General features: G+C 39.0%; 1 protein-coding gene across 1 annotated transcript in view; it reads right to left on the reverse strand.

Moving 5' to 3' along the window:
• The window catches only part of cntnap2a (contactin associated protein 2a), a gene marked incomplete at both ends in the record, with an annotated part of 311,484 nt that overhangs the window by 80,817 nt on the left and 211,340 nt on the right, over nucleotides 1–19,327 (reverse strand). The gene's annotated exons all lie outside the window — the stretch shown is intronic.

Genomic DNA, 19,327 nt, shown 5'->3' on the forward strand with positions numbered 1-19,327 from the left:
CCAACAAATATTTGTGTTTTTTTTTTTTTTAGACTTCGTCAATACCTGTGGGTAGAGCTCACATCCAGGATGCAAACAAAACTGTACTCAAGGACCTTGCAGAACTACAGAAAACTTTACACATATGAACATTATCATTAAATATTTGGCAACTTGTATCTCGGATGTAAAAAAAAATGTGGCACTACAAAAGACTGAAAAAGTATTTTACAAAATAATGAGAACATATTACTGCTTCTGCCATATTTCTTCCATATATAACAGCTAGATGTTGAATGACAAGTGTTACTAGTTTTACTAGATTTACAAACTACCATTAAATCCTTAGCATATATAGTATATACATTGATATTAATAAACTTACAATAGCTTTTAATAAAAAGTTCTGCTCTTACATAACTAAAACTCAGTCTCACCATTGAAATCAGCTGAAATGTTATTGTTTTCTTCTCAAACAATGGCCTAATCCTATAATGTTCTCTTTTCAATTAATAGATGCAGTGCACATTTTTCTGCCCACGGGCCCGAGTTACTTTTCTCGTGACTCAGCGCACACTGGCAGCGCGCCCATGACTGCAGCTCCAACATCACCAGCCGAGACCTGGCAAATGCATGCACTTAAATGCTATGGCTGCAGGAGCTCAAGCAACATTCAGCAGAAGGAACAGATGAACAGAACTGTTGGACTTGATAAGAAAAAAAAGAGTTGACATTTGGACCCAATTTATTTACGTGGTTTTATGCAATATATTTTATTGCATCACGTCATAAAACAGCAGTCTCAAACTTGCATCCCTTGGGCAGAAATTACAAAAAATATGTCATAATACTCAATTTTCTAGAGTTATAGAATTGCCTGATTGTATGAATGAGTCTTTTTATATTTATATTGCCTTACATTGGCAACCATTTTGGACCACCATGTATTTACAACAGCCCACAATGAATTAAGTAATCATCTTTTCAGTTTTGATGCTAAACTACATGTTCCCCGACAAACAGAAGACAAGGATAAGATAAGGGGTAATTTTGCTGAAACAGGTGTAGCACCCTACCCAAGTGAGTCAGAAACGAAATATGCACTTTTATACCTCAGAAATAAGATAAGTAAATTCATTATTTGGTGCCTCCACTTAGTAGAACATGAAAAAACCCTACACACAATTAATATGAATTTAAATCGTTTAATGTGAGCTGGTCCCTTTCTTTGGTTCACTCAATTATATTTTAACCCTGAAATAGTCGTGCAACTGAGCAGGCAATCACTTGACAAGCTTTAGAGGAATAAATGAGACAACAAAGAGAAACAGTTGCACATAATATCACAAATATATGAAATGGGATTAAATGAACGTTCTTTATGAAAATTACTTATTTATTATTTATTTATGTATTGAACAGATCAACTTATTTAGTGTTATTTTAGACCGGGCTACACAGGCAACCTTAGTTCTGCTTTTAACGTTGCTAGATTTTTACACACTGCACCTTTAATGCTCTGTAAACACAGCACGTGGCCACACAGGCATCAGTGAGGTGATAGAATATGGAGGGAATACTAAATTTCATTTCATGATAAGATTATTAAAGGCACGATACATAATTGAATGATGTACATAAGCTTATAAATAAGTTTATTTTCAAATTGACAGTCTTCCACATTATTATTTGCTACATGTTTTTATTTATGTTTATTATTTAAAGATCCATTTTGCATCAAAAATGTGTTTTTATTGTGAAGTATGCATCATTCCACATCAAAACAAGCACTTTTACCTTGAAGTTATGTGAAATATCATCATGAATACCTTTTACTGCGACTTCATGATGAAATCATTACATTATAGGGTCATATTGCCCACTACTGAACAGTTGTTTTATTCCCCCCACTTCTCTAGACCAGCCCCCTCTTGACTAGACTAGATGCTCATTGGCCACAAGGACTTTTTGAGTTTGAGGCCCCTCTAATAAAATTATATCACCAGAGATTACAGACTGCACTTGCTCCACTGGGCTGCCAATGTCTATGACAAACCAAAAAGGCCACATTAATCCTCTCAAAAATGTCCAGACAAAAGTGAAAAATGTATTGGAGATGCATTATAAATGCAGACTGAGCGAGACTTTTTTTTTTGGACAATTAAGCTACTGAGCTTCGTCAAGGTCTTTCTCTCTCTGTTTTTTTTACAGTCCTTTAATGTTGCCTGAGTTGCTCATCTCTCCTCTCATCGTGTCATATTCCTTCGTTGCTACGCACTTCCACGCTTCACCAAATAACTAACCAAATGGGATCTATGGCTATCAAAATAAAACCTGCAATGGAACAATGAAGTGTTTACTGTGTACAAGTGCGGCTCCTTTCACGTATGTAGCTCTCTGGCAACACCTTATTTTACTTGGGTTTGCATCATGTCTTTTAAACACATTGCTGCAGTTTTACATATTTAGAATGTATCCCCTTTAACCCTCTTACGACCATCAAGATGATGAGGCTGCCTGGATTTATATAGATTTTATGGCTGTAGTATTGTCAAAAAATGTTTCATGAGGAACTGCTTCTGCCTCTTTCTGATTCTTTTCCCAAGAGAGGTTTCACTTTCGATATCTGGCAGTTATGCAACCGTTTAGGAATAAGCTGACGTCACAAACGTATGAAGAGCTGGTGAATCTTGACTGTGATTAGGTGGTCATTCCACGGAAGTCCCGAGGGCTACCGTGATGACAAGTATATGGGCTGAAAATTCTATTTCTCTGCTTTCTGGTATCCATCCATCCATCTTCTACCACTTTAACCTCCACATGAGGGTCACACTGGGGTGCTGTTCCAATCTCAGTTGACATGGCGACAGCAGTCCATAGTTTTTGAATTTTTCACAGAAGGGTTAATACGGTGTAAGTTTAATGCCCCTTTAAATCCTGAATCAAAAAATGTTAATGGGACGCAAACAATGAAAGTTTTTAATGGCAATGGCTATGGAAAATATTCTGTCAGCAAATTTAAAGAATTAAGGTGATGGTTTTCACTATGGATGATTACTTTTTAAATAATGTTCATTCTTTCACTTTTAATAGACGACTCTTTGCTCAATTAGTCAGGGTATTGAACACCTTGCCATCTGCTTACAAGTGCTCTTATTACCATAGTTTCAAGAGTTTTGGACACTAAAAGAGTGCCCTGCTTTCCTCTCCCTCTCAGTAACACGATTAATTAAGGGGCTTACATGCATGACTCAGACATTAGGATTATGTCAAGTCCATCACAAAGCTGTCATGAGTTGATACTCAGGAGGGCGTCAAAAGCTCGAGCACTCAGGAATTACAGGCCCTGCGTATAAACACGCTGAGCGATGCACGCGGAAACACACACACACACACACAAAACAAATGGCGCTGAGTAATTACAAGAGAATGTCATATGGCACATCAACAATCGATAAGACAAACGTCATGAATATTCATCTCCTTGTTTGTTCTCCCCGCGTGAGAGACAAGGCGAAAACAATGTTCCACAAAGATGTGTCATCTGCTCAATGCAACGCGACACGAGCACTCACGCATTCACTGACAGAGAATCAGAAAGAATTTATCAGAATAAACACTCTGATATTATATATATACAGTATATATATATATATATATATATGTATGTGTGTGTGTATAAATTACTGCACAGGCTTTAAGAAAAAAAACAGAAAAAACACTCACATTGATACACAAATGTACTTCATATTTGTTTTACCCACAAACACTCTTATCCTTTCTCGTCCTTATATAGAACAGTGGTAAAACTTTTCACTACTTTGTCTCTCCAACTGTCCCGGGGTTACTTCAGAAACAGCTCAAGGTCAAGCTCTGTATAATCATCTCTCCTCTCTGTGTTGCTTCATTAGCACCGCTGAGTGATAGTTCCTCTTTCTTTTTTTTTCTTCCTCCCGTTGTTTTTCAAATGGTCTAATCTCTCCGTGCCCCAATATCCTGCTGTAATCCGAGAGCGGGTTTTAAAACATCCTCAAGTGAGCACCAGGCATAAACACATGCGCGCACATTGAATTCCATTCATTTGAACAGCCTTTTAACTAACTTTATTGCTTCACCCTAACCTTAACCAAATCATTCAAATCTTATCCCTAAACTAAAGCACTTCCTCAGAAATGTGGATCTGCCTCATTAGGACGAGGTTTTCATCTCCATGAGGACTACTGGTCCTGACAAGGTCAATGTTTATGCCAAGAAAGGTCCTGAAGAGGCAACAAATACAAGAAAAAACACACACACTTTACACTTATTGGTTCAGACAACCTGCTGCATGCCTAAACACTAATGACGCTCTGAAAACCTTTCATGGCTCATAATATATAGGCACGTGTGTGTGAGTGTGAGTGAGAGACAGGTAAAAAAAAAAAAAGGCACAGTCCATTAGTATGCATATGCAAATTCACCCTTGCATGTGATCCATCACCGAAACCTCTATGTTTGATGATCAGTTTATGGTCATACACTACAGCTCGCCGTGCCTCCGTTGTCCCGGGCAACCTTGGGGAGGACAAATGGAGAGCAGAGGATTGCTTTGGAAAGCTTTATAATTGAGATCAACCCCTCAGCTCGTCACAAATGAGGAGACAATATTATAATTACTCCTCAAGCGAGATGTTTCTATTTTTCCATTTGCTTTTTATCTTTCTGCGAGGCATCGGCCATATGGTGAATTATGTGTGCGTGTGTGTGTGTGCTGGTGTGGTGGGTGTGTGTGTGTGCACATGAGTGTGAGCAAGTACAGCTCAGAAAATCCCATTAAGGGGGATATGTATTGGTTTGCTGTGTTATTCAAGGCTTTCTGGGACATTAGTACCAACATATCTTTCAATGTCAGAGCAAGCAGCAGAAAACAAACTAATCTGCTTCTTCTTCTTTCCCTTTCCCCCTCTTTTACTTATCCCCCCTTTTCCGTCACTCTACATCAATCTCTGTCTGCACCCCTTCATCGGTATACCTGCCCCCAAAATGCAAACTTTTACTTCATCCTCCTCCTTCTTCCTTTATTTGCCCAAAGAAAATGTGTATTGATTGGGCAATATGAGGCAGTTTATGCTCTGTGCTCTGTGTGCTGTCAAAATCTCTCAACCATATTATGTACTAAGGCTGATTATATAATGTGTAAGGTAAAATCCAGATGTGTGTTGTATAATTTGATGGTAGAGTTTGAAAGGAGGTGCAGAAAGTTTATTCTAATGATTAGCAATAAAAGATTAATGCGTAATTACAGTATTTAAGGACAGAAACAAACCATAAGTTACTACATATGATATCATCTACAACACAAAGGAGGTTGCAGTATAATTGAAGCAAGTGTGACTGACACTGCCATCACAAAGAGAATAAAGCAGAGCTGGCAGTGAGTGAAATGGGTATAAAAGATGTAGATAGAAAAAGTGCTGCACATGGATTTGCTGTGTGAATGCGAAAAAACAGCGTTGAGTGGTTGGCAAAACGAGAACACATTGGTGAGGTTGATGATATTTCTAAATTAAAGTATCATATAAACATGGTTTTATAACATCCAAACTTGGCTTGTTATGCTAACAATTTCCTGTGAGATGGGTCTAGTGTTCCATGCAACATCGTCTCTGTACCAAAAGAAACTTCCACGGTGCATTAGTCCATGTTACTGTATCTCTGAAAATGTGTAAACTTGGAGCAGGAGTAATATAATATAATATAATATGATACACAGCTCAGTGTATGAACAGGGAGAGCTCCATGATACACTGTAAATGGCAAAAATAAAAAGGATTTTATGTGGATTAAAAAAAAAAAAGAAAAAAAAAAAGAACCGACTTTTCCCTGGAATGTCCCCACACTAAAGCTGTAAATCATTAACGCTTAATTTGAAAATGAAAGGAGTGAATGATGGCAGGTTTCATTTCACTGCAAAGCACCAGGATGTGCACTTGCTCAAAATGAAAGACAAACGTCACGACACCAGCATGAAAAAGTTAATGAGATTTCACTGCTAAAGGCTTTGTTCTTAAAGGTCAGGGTGGTGCGGGCTTTGAGAACCAAACACGCTGAGCAAAAGCTCTGAGAATACAAATATGTCCTTATTATTTGTACTCGATAGGTACACTAACAACCTGATTTCTTAAAAAACTTTCCTCTTAGCAACTTGCTGAACCGCCGGAGTCATAAACAATGACAATCTCCCAAAGGAGATCAATAAAGAATCACATTCACTTTATCATCGCCCAGGATGCTTACATCAGAAATCTCCCCCCCTTGAGTGCAAACCATGCAAAGTGTTTTTTTTCTCTTGGGAAACTCAGCTTTATTCTGCCATCTAACAATACTCTCCATCCATTATATCAGGGACATGGACATCCACAGGGGATACACGCATACTAACTTATAACACACACGAATACATTCTCTGTCACGACTAGATTTTATTTCAAGTAAGTAAAATATAAAGTTCACGTTAGAATTATAATTACCTGCTCAATATGGACATGCTACTTTCTCATAAGCGCCAATTGAAGTCGTACCCCTACAAGTTAGTCCATGTGCAAGTCAAGGTACAGTCTTATCCAGACCTGGACCACGTTTTGACGGAACACTGGTATTTTTAACTGTCTTTCTGGCACTAAACTAATGCAGACCAATTACATACACTGTAAACTACCATGTGGCGACTGACCCGAGACGAAAAAAAATCTGTTCAGTGTGATGCACAGACTCTGCTCATGCTTCCACTGTGGCCCTAATTCACTTTTATGATTATAGCAGCCACACTAGTGGCGCTGGTTTTCTTGGGATTAAAACTCTTGTCTATTTTTCCCTGCACTCATGTTTCCCAGCGACATGAAAAGAGAAAATTATCTTTCGATGCTACATATCATGCCCCATATACACCACTTACCGTTTGTGTTTCCAAGTAAACGCATTTCAGTTCCTTAAGTCTAAGCCTTTCTTAAACAAGGCTTTTATTGTGAATTATTTGAAGGACCGACAGATGCGCAGCTTCATACCGAAGAGTCCTGGCAATAAGTTCATTACAGAGCAGCATTTAAATGTAAAAAATTGCATTATCAATGATAGCAGCAGGTGCACAGCAGACACACTCCCTGTGCGAACAACACGGAGTGAAACACAAACTCCATGGAGACACGAGGAAGGGAAAAATAGAAGGAGAATCAGAAACTTCATTTCTGAAAATAGAAATTTTGACAGCAACATTTTAATCAAAGCAAAAGTGAAGTGTTTTTGGTAAACAAAAAGTAAAAGGTGAACTTAAATTAGTGTAATTAAGTTGTTTGCATCCAAGTCATTACTTTTGTTTTGTGCGCCTGCGTTATTTAATTTAAAAAATAGAGAATTTGTTGTATGACTCATCCATTTCAATTTTGTAATTTTTTTAAACATTATATTAACATTAAGAAAATGGGCACCCCCATGGCCAAGTGGAAAGATACGACCTTGGTTCATCATTCATCATCAGTCCCAAGGTCAAGGGCTGGGGTATCCCTGAGCCAATCCCAATTGTTCGCCATTGATTAAGGTAAAGTTGGACAATTAATTAGTAAATTGACCTCAGCCACATCCAGTGTACTTCTAGTGCCAGTCCTAGGCCGAGATAAAAATGTTGTGTCAGGAAAGACATCCAAAGTAAACAATCTCAGGTGGGGAAGCTGAACACAAGAGACACTGATGCACATATTGAAATAGTGCAGTACAGTAAATTGGCTTAATCTTGGCTTGGATATTTTTCTCCATCTGGACCTCTCATGTAAATGACTCCCAATTTGATAAAGTTGTCAATATACAGTATGGTGCATCAGCTCAAGTGCCTCATGGAACACACATGGACACACCATCATCACCCCCAATCAACTCTGATCGACTCGCAATTCTTTAAAACAGGACGCCAGAACAAGAAATGTTAGTCAGATCTTATGTTTGTGAAAAACTTTTCTGGCAAAAACGCTGCCCTTGTCAGGACCAGTAGTCCTCATGGAGACCAAAACCTGTGTCCGAATGAGAAAGAACCTTATTCCTGAGGAACTGGTTATCTTTAGGTCTAAGATCTTAATTGTGACCTTAGTGTCCTAAGAAAACAGCTGCTCAAAACTCACTGCCTTGGACCCACCCTTCAACAATGAGCGTTTCAAAAAGGGGATTAGATACAAGAACGAGAGATGAAAATAGTTCAGAAAGAAAACAAAGGCAAACAAATGAATCTATATAGAGGCATGCGTTGTGTGGATGTGCATAAAGAGGTTACTGCATTATGTTTTTGTTCGTGCTGAGCAATTTCTATCACTGGTTTGTGCTCTTATGTGGGTTTCTGTGGGTTCATGGACATCATGGGCAGACACTTTGTTGCCGTCTCCGGAAACATCTTTATTCTTTGGAAATGTATTCTCTTTTTTTATGGTTTGGTTTTGTGTGGTTTCTACTCTTGAAACTAAAAGTGAACACAGTGAAAAACACACTGGCATTGGCTCACTCTTCTGGACTGGCTTTACGTCAGTCCCAGAAGACAATTAACAAGTTTAATGTCTTGTCTTGAAAGCTGATGTATACAGTGGCAGTAACAAAACCATTAGCAAATTGTTCGAAATGCGATGTGCTGAGTGCTGCCTTTTGTGTATGGATAATGGACTCCCTCTTGTAGGCTCTTTACTTTGACTGATGTCTAATTTTTGCCTGAAAAGAGCAAAGGCAGGAAACACCAGTCTGCATTCACAATTTGAATTTGATCCCAGACAAAAGCTGACAAGCTAGCGTGTTAGTGCACCATTTTAAAATATCTAAAGTTTTAATTAATCAATCAAATTATATATTTATGTATATAGCCCACAATTACAAAACACAGTTTGCCCCACGGGGCTTCACAGGGTTGGTAACTTCTTCTGTCCTTGGACCAACGGCCAGGGGTACACTCTTAGAAATAAAAGTGATAAGTAGAACCATATAAGGTTCTTCGGCTTGTCCTCATAGGAGAACCCTTTTTAGTTCCAGGCAGAACCAACCATTAGTGTTACCATGAACCCTTTTAAAACCCTTTATCCAGGAATAGGGTTTTACAGGGTTCTCTGGATCAAAATGGTTCTTACCGGCAGAGGTGGAAAAAGGTACCAAAATATTGTACTCAAGTAAAAGTACCAATACTTTGATGAAATATTACTCAAGTAGAAGTAAAAGTAGTCATCTGAAAATGTACTCAAGTAGACGTTAAAAGTAGTTCATTTGAAATGTACTTTAAGTAAAAGTTACTTAGTTACTTCGTGTGGGGTGTGAGGGAAGTAGAAATATGACAAGGGGTCAGAAATCCAAAACTATTTTGTAGCTCACGCGCCCGGTGCGATACAGGATATTACGTCACTTTTGGCGTGCGCCCTCTATGTTCAAGCGCCAGTGCCGGTGCTAATCACATCATCATTCGCCTGGTTCTGGTGTATATTTTCCCCCTGTAGATCTTCAATTTTTATTTTTACTCAGTAACAGAGAGGATTTATAAAGTAACTAAGTGCAATACTTGAGTCAATACGTACTCAAGTAAAATACAAAATCCTGATTTTAAATTGTACTTAAAAAATACAAAATATACAAAAAAAGTATTCAATACAGTAACTTGAGTAAATGTATTTCGTTATTTTCCACCTCTGCTTACTTTAACCATTAGTGTTACCAAGAACCCTTTATTCAGGAAAGGGTTTTTCAGAAGTAAATGGTCCCAGGCAGAACCTCAGCCCTTGTAGAAGAACACTTTTGGAACCCTTATTTCTAAGAGTGTAACAAAAAATTCCAGGGGAAAAAAAAAACCTTATAACAGGGACAGAGATCTTTTTTTTCATCCTTTAATATAACTGAACGAGTGGAAGCCTGATTTCACTCCAACAATCAACAATGACACAGAAACTACAAATTCAAAATGCAATTAAATCTCGTTTAAACGATGCTAAATTAAATGAGGCTACAGCTATGATTATGTCCTTTGCCTTTTACTGTATTATGCATTTAAAACACAGAGTTAATTAAGACCATTCATAAACGGCATGAAACATTAGTAAAGGTCGCAAACACGCACAGCGTCTTAATCAAGTTCTCACAGTCAGAGCAAATTAAAGCTCACAGACTCCAACTAAGCTCACAAACATCGCGCAAACAACATTGTTTTTGAAACACAGCACGGGGTTAAAGATAAATAATTGATATTAATGAAACGCTCTGTTAATGACACAGATGCAAACACGTTTTGAAGATCTATTTAAAGAAAAAAGCAGTGAATGTGTGTTATTGTTATAAACCTGTGTTGCATTCACACATTTTCTTTTAATTTTTTTCCACTGACAGAGTTTAATTCCACTCGTGTGCACTGGACACGTCATACATAGAAGATGTTGAATCAGAAATAAACCCCGAGGAGAAAATAGTCATCACATCTGCGCTTGTTATTCTTCTGCATTACAGATGAATAAATGCAGTGGGGATGTGCACGTCAGACGACCGCATTTAAATTTATGTGTTCAGAAGAGGTTCAGCTCTTGCAAAAACATGGCCCAGAGCACCTTGTACCATCTGATCTCTAACTCTGTCCTGAAATACTGCACTAATTCCCGGTGTCAGCAGCTGTGGCAGGTACAACAGACAGACTTGTCTCCATTGGAAAATACAACACACTTTCATTAAACCTGTTTTATAGTATTCTTGTATGGCTTTATGGAGTTTGAATACACACACCTGTCAAACAATGGCCGTACGATGTTCAACACACGTTAAGAAATGACTATAAATGTAAATGTAAATGTAAATGTAAATGTACTTTGTGGCCATAGAGTGGAGAATACTTTTATACAATGACATAATACAGACAGCACTGGAAGGAATTACATTTTCCTCCATTAACAGATTTTAAAGGTCCCATATTATATCCTATTAAATTAACCGAGTTCCCTGGTGTCCTAATTAACATGTCTGTGACATGCTTTGGTCAAAATACCTTAAGGATGAAGAACCACAGCAGTTCAATCACCCTGCCAAAACAGCCCTGTTCAGAACGCTCTGTTTAGTAGTAGTAGTATCTCTTTTTGCGGACTTCACGGACTTCCGGTTTTTGGATGCCGTGTCCCTCGCCAGCACTCTCGCGTGTTTCACGGACAAAGCGAAGCTCCGTGAGACAACAATTACAGGAATTTAGCGTCTTGTGACGTCCCAAGGAGCGCAGGAGTCTACGTTGCGTGATATACTGTATCTCCCTGTCCTTAGACTGAGGAGGACCACAAAAACATTAGTGAGTCATCTTTTTTTTACACTTTGGCGACTGTGAGGGCCTCCAGAGTCCCAAATATAAGTATTAAAATGATTAAAAAAGTTGATTTTGCATAATATGGGACCTTTAAGGAACATGTTTTTACAGGTTTTGCTAAGTTAGTTCAAACACAAAGAACTACACCTTCTTCTTTAACTCAATGACGGCTACTTGTGTTAAAACAAAGTCTGTGCCTTGTGATTGCAGCGAGTAGAGTGCAGTAGTTTAACACCAGTGGCATGTGGGCAGCACACTCACTCATGCAAACACAAGTGCCAGATGAGAGACAGGCACATAGGCTTTAAAAAAAAAAAAAAAAATGACACAGACACACACGGAAGCACACAGTCAGACCTGCATGAGCAGCTGGTGCTGTATCGACAAACAGTTTCATGACACACGGTTCCACTCAGACTACTCACTCTGGCCTGTCACTTAAACGGGAGCTCCCACATACACATGTATAAAAAAAAAAAACAGAGTTTGACAAAGAGACTGACAAAAATAAATGACAAATATAATAAAAAAGAAAGAGAACAATTTATAGGGAAAGAAAAAGCATAACTGAGGAAATAAAAGATAAAAAAAAAAGAGAGACGCTGCCCTGGCAAACACCTTATTACTCCAACTTAATGTACTGTAAAGTGTTATACTCTTTTACTCCGACACCTGCGCCTGTGTAGCTATAAGCTGTAAGTGTCGCAGTCAGGTCGGCAGACGTGGGGCGGGATAAGACACACGACTCTGTCAACACAACATACGACAGCATTATCCCAGGCAATGGCGCATTACCAAAGGCAACAGCGAGCAGAGAGCATGCATTATGGGATGTAAATGATTTGGGCTTTGCGGTGATGGATCGTACATCGTGGGTTCTGTTTTTGTACAGCCTCCATAACTAAACTCCGTTTGTCACGAAAAAGCTCCCTGACTCGTCCACCACTGCACAGACACATCACATACTAAATATGATATAATTGTCAAATCCTGGTCTAACCTATCTGGATAGTGGGAGAAGGGTCTCAGGCTAATTCCATCTGTTAATTTCTGATGCTACATTAAGTCCAACTTTACACATCAGCCTCCAGTGTCTCTTTTCAGCTCGCCTGCCCCTGGGGGTGGTCGCCAAAACGCTGCCCGCAACCTTGAAGGAGTGTGGATTCTCATCAGTGCATTTAAAGCAGGGAAAGATAGAGAGGATAAATTAACGTTAATTAGTATCATGTCCACAGGGGGTAAAAATAGGAGAGGAAAGAAATAAGATAGACGCTGGTGTGATCGGGAGAGCAGGAGAGACGCTAGAAGACTCTGCCGATGGTTTCCCTTTCTCTTGTATTTCAATATATTAGCTCTTGAGCTCTCTTGGCCCTTGATATGCTTCTAGCCTAGAGTGCTTTCAAAAATTAATGACACTGTAACCAGAACATTGTTTGGGTAATGAAAGATGTGGCACAATTGGGCAGTGTGTAATCACAATAGGCTAATAAAAAGGGAGAGCACGCAGAAATTCAAAGTGATGTTTGAACTAATGACAAAATGACAAGACAAGGTCCTGAATATGCATAGACTTATTATTTTTCCATCAGCAGTAAAACAACTCAGACTAGCACCCCCCCCCAAAAAAAAAACAAGGTAGCAGGTATGAGTTGAGGCCACACTGCTGAGGGAGGAGTGAGCAGAACTTTCCTTGCAGCCTGGTTAAGGATTGTATTTATCACGATAAAACTTAATTAGGGATAGACTTTCGTAGCTCAGCTGCATGCCAGCGAGCCTTGTTCACATATCACAGTGGAGCACCATCACCGGTACGTGTTATTTTTTGCCGAGAGACACATGAGAGCAAAAGCGAGCAGCAGAAAATAATAACACTCGTATGCTGCCGCTGCATCAATTTAATGATGAACATCAAAACCCTCCTCCCCCCCCCAAAAAAAACCGAGACAAAAAAATAAACAAGTGGTTTACTGGTGGTGCTGAATAAAGTCACAAGGGTGTAATTCAAGACCTGTGATTGTGTGCATGTGTGTGGAATATTACTGTGGCTGGCTTGCTGTGACTTGTGAAGCAATAATTGAGACCAAAAGAGCCCAAGGACTGGAGTGTAACAATGTCATGCATACACACAGCCTCATTATCCTGAACACACTCATCTCCACTCTATGGCCACCCAGGTTTCTTCTTTTCCTCTCCTCCAGTACGTCCCTCTCTCTCATTTTCTGTCTCTCATAACCTTTTTTCACCAAACGTCTATTTCTATGGGGTCGAATACCTTTAGGCCAGTCTTCTTGAGCCTCATGATTTTAAAATGCAGGTCAGGTCGTGTGTCATATTGCATGGCACTCGTCATAATTGAATATTTTGACACATCAAATTAAATGCATTTTTTTGTTAACCCGTAGTACACAGACCATTTAGGCTGCTTTTTTCCCCCCCATTACGTTAAAAGGTTCAGCACAACCCAGACAGTCTGACTTTATAAACACACACAGCAAAAAGTACTCAACATTTTTAAAATCGGATTAAATTGTTGTGAAATTTGGAAACGTGTCATAAGCTCAAGTTCGCTTGACTTAGTTTTATTGCTAACAAAAATAAAATAAAAACAGTGTACTTTGTGACTTCTGCAGAATAGCGTTGACTCAAAAACACCAAGGAAAAAAAATCAATTTTGTAAAGTCTGAATAAATGATGTGACCTATAAACACACCACAGCTGTGCACCTGTGACACGGTTCCTTGCCGCATGAGCACTAAGGTTTAAGAAAAATACAAGAAAGTCAAATAAGTTGTTTAAATTTGGTGCATTTCAGTGCTTTTTCATCTTTGTAAGACAATCTGGCTTCTGGTTCTGTGATAACATTATGGGCTCATCACATCAGAAACAGATGTGATCATGATGCATAACAACGAAATCTGGACAGAAAACACTTTATTTTTAATTAACTTAATGACATCACGGTAAATATTTTTTTTTTTTACACAAGATGACACTGCTATGTTCGTCAGAAAGAAAGAGAACTATCAATGATGTAATCAGCCAATGAGTTAAACCTTAATGAGTAACTCAGTCACTGATAGGTTGCTTCAAGCAGTCGCAGCCAAATTCATGTTGTTCCTCCATCATTACGTACTACGGCTCTTCTTATGTGACTATTCATTTGTGAAATTCATCACAGAACCAGTCACTCCTTTGTAAAACAGCTAAATCAAATGTTTTTAAAACAATGTTTGAAACGGGAAGCAATACAGGCCACTTTCCCTTATATGATCAGAAATTGTGTGCATCTGCGTTGCCCCTAAACAATGCATGTGTTCGACACTTACAGTATGTCTCACTGAGGCACAGTTCACTGGATTAATGAGCCCATTTATTTGATAGAAACATTTCTCTCTTCATTAGCCCGGCTGCTATAAATTATTCTCGCGACTGCTTCAGGCAAATGAAACAAAGAGAGAAACAAAGTGTTTTCATAAGTTGAAAAAAAAAAAAATCTGTGAGTGTGTTTGTGTGAGAGAGAATACATCTGGCAGTGTGTGTGTGTGTGTCACAAAAACATAGTGACAAGTTATCGCTGTCTGTTCAGAAAATAAATGGTTGGTTGGTTTTTGATTGTTTGTGGTGACGTGAGACAATCGTTGTCTCCAGAATTTTCATCAGCACCATTACAATGATTTAGTGCTCAACTGTATGAACACTAATATCTTATTTCCTTTTGTTGAGTTAAAGGTCAAGGTTGCATGTCAATCCAGGGAGTAAAAGCAAGAGGGAAAAATTATTTACAGTGCTGTGAAAAGTATTTGCCCCCTTCCTGATTTCTTATTATTTTTTTTGCATGTTTGTCACACTTAAATGTTTCAGATTTTCAAACACAAAATGCAGTTCTTAAGTGATGCTTTTGTCTATTAAGGGAAAAAAACTACATGGCCCTATGTGAAAAGTAAACCTGGTTGTGCCACCGTTAGCAACAACAGCTCCTAATGGCATGTCATCTTCCTTTTATTGGATCTTTTGGCCTACTTCAGTTTGTTTGAGGGATTCCATTTAAAGGTGTATAAAGTAGTTTATAGTGCCATCTAGAGGAGAGGCTGAAATTTACAACAACAAACTGCTCCTCTGCTCACCCCCTCCCTTCCCTGAGCGCTACGGTAACCTCAGCCTGTCAAATGTCGTCCCCTTCGTCTGTCTCCGTGTCAGCAGATGAGGTTCTAGTATTTATTCAGACGGAGAGAGAGTGGAGGCGGGACTTCGACCACAAGTAAAGCAAAGCTTGATTTGTTCTTGCGGGTTTGTCTATACAGGCTCCAGTAGAAACATGAAACACTACGAAATGAAACAAAAACTATTATACAGCGACTAGACAATGCAGGAGCACGTATAAATAGTGGATTTTGGGTCATATAAACCCAAAAATACTACACAGTGTCCCTTCTTCAAATCAAGGCTAAAAACCTATTTATTTAGGATGGCTTTTAATACCGAGTAGTATGGTGACACTTTTTATCTTTTTTATCTTTTGTCTTCTTATCTTTTATCTGATTCTATCTTATTTTATTTTGCACTATTTTATTGTTTTTATTGTTTTTAATTACTTTTATGTGTTTCCTCTTTATTTATCTATTTCTTGTAAAGCACTTTGGATCACCGAAAGGATTGTTGTAAAGGGCTGTATAAATAAAGTACATTTACATTTACATTTACATTTAAATTATCTCTTACGTGAACTCCTGATTAGCCACTACATGATTTTCAAAGGATTCTGCAAAGGGTCATGTAGGTTTGGATAGCTATTTCCCCTTTATAAATAAAATCATCACTTAAAAACTATTAGTATTTACTTGGGTTATCTTTGTCCAATATGTGAATTTGTTTGATAATCTGAAACATGTACGTGTGACAAACATGCAAAAAAAATAAAAAATAAGACTAACAATTTTTCACAGCACTGTATAGCGAGGATGGAAATGGGGACGTTGAGGTGGTTGATGGACAAGCATATTGGATATATCATATTATATTACGTTGAATGCAGCCATGCTTTGGTGTACAGCAAACACACTCACTGTATATAAAGATGGATGACGTGACAGATCTGTGCATGCAATATCAGTCATAAACCCCACCTCCTTCCTGCCAGCAAATGGGCTGAAATAATATTGAAGAAAAACAAACTAATTTTCCTCGAGACTGTGGCTGTCACTTTGATTAGTTGTTATCACAGAAAGCGCAATTTTTCCCCCCCAATAACTTGGGTTTTATTTATTTATTTATTTATTTATTTGTTTGTTTTTTGATGCTTTGAAAAAGAGCAAGATGCCACAAATGAAAGCTCAGATAACTGGAGATTGGTTATGCAAGTGTGTCAGTGGGAAGTCAGTACATTGAACTTCACTTCCCCACCACGACGACTGCACAGTTTCTGGCTCAAAATGAGGTGAATAGAGTGAGATGCCAGGGCTCCAGTCTGGGCTATTTTGGCTTCATTTGTAGGGGAGCTGTGTGCCTCCATCTTTTTCCAAAATTATTAGTCTGTATCCACCTGGGTGCATGTTTTTACAAACTTTGTGCCACCGGTAGTTTATAATGCAAGGGCTTGCTGTTAGTGGAGAGTATTAAAGCTGATTCCAACATTACAGGGAACAAAAGAAAGAGAATGAGGTAGGGGTGCAGCAGATTTAAAAAAAAGAAAAAGGGCGGAGGGAAATAATGTGAAGTAAAATTGTCCCTTGTTAAATGGGACGCAGGAAAGAACAATGTGAGAATAGGGGAGAGGTAAGTGCAGAGTAAGTGCAGAAAATAGATTGATATAAAATTGGTACATCTGGATGCAGAAGATGATGGAGAGCAGTCGGAAGAGAGAGCAGGGGGAGGTGAGAGGTGAGTTGGGGAGATCTCCGGAGTGCGTCTCTAGGTTGGAACTTTGTACTTGTGCTGCTGCATGCATCATTTTAATATTGTGAATAAACGAGTGTTTGACGGGGAGGCTGTGTGTGTGTGTGTGAGCCTGTGAGTGAGAGGGGTGATAAAAATGATAAAGGGGCAGAATGCAGTACGTGAAATAGGCGCCGAGAGGGTCAGACCATTAGGACAATTATTGCTACAGCTCCAAATTAAAGGTGTCACTGGTGGCAGAATACATTGGCCATTTAACAGTTCGTTTATTTTCAAAATGCCAGCCTTTGTGTAATAGATGAGATCTGGATGGGGAAAACAGTGGAAGTGGAAGAGTCGTAAGTGTGTGTGTGTGTGTGTGTGAATGTCTGCCGTCCACAGAGGAAATGCTGTTGACAATGTAATTTGATAAAAGCTGACAGCTAATTTATGAAGCATATTTTGGGGTAAATGATTTTCCTCGGTCCTACATTCTCAGACATTTTATACTGGTAATTGGATTTCCCCAAGTTACAAGGTAGTGAATTAAGAGTAAACTAGTTAATGAAGGACTGACGCACGATGTGAGTGCGTGTGATCGGACGATGTGTGCGTGCGCCCACACAACTTCGTTTAAGCTGAAGAGAAGAAAAAAAAGTCGAGAAAATAAAGAAAAATTGATTGTGTGTATGTGTGTGTGCTCTTTTGCACACTGTAGGTGTAGATGTCATCTCTCGGAGCAGTGGAGGTTAATTGCAAAGTTTTGGTCCGTTGCACTAATACCCAACTATTACTAACTGCCTTTTGCTTTATTTCTTCTCTGTCAATCAAGGAGCAGCAGCACTCACACGCACACCCACATGCATGCACAAAAACCCAACGTACGAAACCCCACCCCCCATGCTCTGTCAATCTCTAGTTGGCAGGAGGGCCTTGTTTTCATGATCTGCTCGATGAACTTTGAGTGTGTAAGAATGTCTATTTTTACTCTGTAATTTAACTGTATTTGTGGGGTCAACAAACCTGGAGCTTACTGTTCGTGTGGGGTCCAAGTGCTTTGTTTTAACCTCAATGCTTGACCCTACAAGTTTGATTGATGATTATTACTTGATTTAAAAGAAGCAAGGGAATGTATGGTATAATTAATAGGTCATCGAGAATAATTAGTAATGTTTTATGGCAAGGATCCTCAGAAACACTGCAAGATAAGGATGTTTAATGGTGCTTTAAATGACAGTTACGGCACTTTATTTTTTCTTTTGATTTTCCATTAGCGATAGTACTTGGTCTGGTTAGGTTCCAAGTGAGCTGAGCCAATACTACAGTACATGCGATGGCGACAAACTGTCATCCACAGATTGTCGTCACCGGGAGAGTCATGAGCAAGATGTCGGACAGAATCAAACCAAACAATGGCAAATTGTAGATCAGTTAAAAATCCTGAAGACATGCATTCATCTCTAATATCTAAAAACAAGCCTGGTCTATTTAGCGACAGTACTGTCGAAAGCGGCAATCGCGAGCTGCGAGCTGCATCACAACAATGTCCGCTGTATTTCAGTTCAGATGGAGTCTGTGCCCCTGTCATGCAGAAACTAGTGAACAATTCTGTTCAGAAATGTTTTTAATTAACAGAGTCTAATGATTCAGTTACACCAGAAAACAACTGCTTTACAAGTCACTCGTCACTAGTTTGTGTGTTGTGTACAAAACAACATCGCGGCAGTTTCAAGCAGCCGTGGTATGATGATTCCTTCCATGCTATGGAGATGGAAAACCATACGAAACCTTGCCGTCGAGCCGTGCCGGAACTGTTTCGTGGAAAAGCGCCATACTGAAAGCCACACATCACACCGAGTATGCACACGCACGCACAGATGTCATCTTCAAACAAGAAATTAGACTAAATACCAAGCACTGAGACAGACTGGACAAAACAGGAGTAAAATGCTGTTGCCTTTGTCTGTTCGGTCCCCACCAGTAGCTGCTGCACAGCTGCGAGCCCTGCTCTCTCCTATTCTGCACTGCATACCAACTATTAAAATCCTGATTAAACTCCACTACACCGACCACAAATCAAACATATCTAATCCGGGGCAAACCTTACACACCTCAGCCATTCCGAAAGCCAGCCTAACTAATCCAAACCAAACT

The sequence above is a fragment of the Microchirus variegatus genome, assembly GCF_963457635.1.
Source record: "Microchirus variegatus genome assembly, chromosome: 15".
NCBI lineage: Eukaryota > Metazoa > Chordata > Actinopteri > Pleuronectiformes > Soleidae > Microchirus > Microchirus variegatus.